Below are 895 nucleotides of genomic sequence, written 5' to 3'. Positions count from 1 at the left end.
ATCTAGACATTTAAGAAACTTTTAAATGTTCACTGTTCTTCTGTGATCTCACTTTGAAAAAGAATCTAGAGCTATATTTTTTCTTGGAAAAGGAAGGAAAGAATCAGTAATACTGCAGCATTTCCAGACTACTCTTAATTTGTTCCTCAAAATGAAAACATTGAACAATAGCAAAAAATATTTTTGAAACAATGTTGAAGCTTATTTTGAAACATTCTTTTGGCAGCTATTCATTGGATGATTGCATTTTCTTTCCATATTTATATATTTCCAGCTTTTCTCAGTGTGTAAATGTTCTCCTAGCACTTCAAATTACCATTTACTTTTAAAAAATGGAAAGGAAGAAAAATATAAGAATAAATTTAAATCTACAACAAGTTATACTTAGTAAAAAAGAAGCTATGTAGTATAAATTCAGTAGATTTTCTATTAAGGTGTATATCCTCATTAAAATATGCTTCATTTAATTTCTAATTCTAATGTATATTAAAAAGTTCCTTAATTAAAATCATTTAAGTGTCTCTTCTCACTTTTAAAATGTCTGCTATTTAGAACAGGCAGTCATTTTTTTTCCTTGTAATTTCTCTCATGTTAGCCTAGCCCCGAATTTGAGATTACTAGAAGTACTAGCGAAAGAAACATCTGATGCTGATATCTATGCATAAAGCACCTTCGAAAACTCCAAATTATACGGCATAAGTAAAATCTTACTAAATGCTTTCTAACGTATACTTCCACGTGAATGTTTGATTAAAATTCAGAAACACGCTACACAATTTTTCTCTTCATCTGTACCTTCCTCTTGATAAGTAGAAGAAAGAAAAAAAATTATAATTTGGCTCTTGCTAAGTGATTTTTCAGATTTCAGAAACTAAAATTTGAAGGTGTAGTGGTA

At 28.8% G+C, this 895-nt stretch overlaps 1 protein-coding gene across 1 annotated transcript in view; it reads left to right on the top strand.

Moving 5' to 3' along the window:
- The window catches only part of WDR17 (WD repeat domain 17), an 86,002-nt gene that overhangs the window by 41,000 nt on the left and 44,107 nt on the right, over nucleotides 1-895 (top strand). The gene's annotated exons all lie outside the window — the stretch shown is intronic.

Source organism: Trichechus manatus, unplaced genomic scaffold (genome assembly GCF_000243295.1).
Source record: "Trichechus manatus latirostris isolate Lorelei unplaced genomic scaffold, TriManLat1.0 scaffold00267, whole genome shotgun sequence".
Classification (NCBI taxonomy): Eukaryota; Metazoa; Chordata; class Mammalia; order Sirenia; family Trichechidae; genus Trichechus; species Trichechus manatus.
The sequence above is the reverse complement of the archived record's forward strand: the minus strand, read 5'-3'. Positions and strand labels throughout refer to the sequence as shown.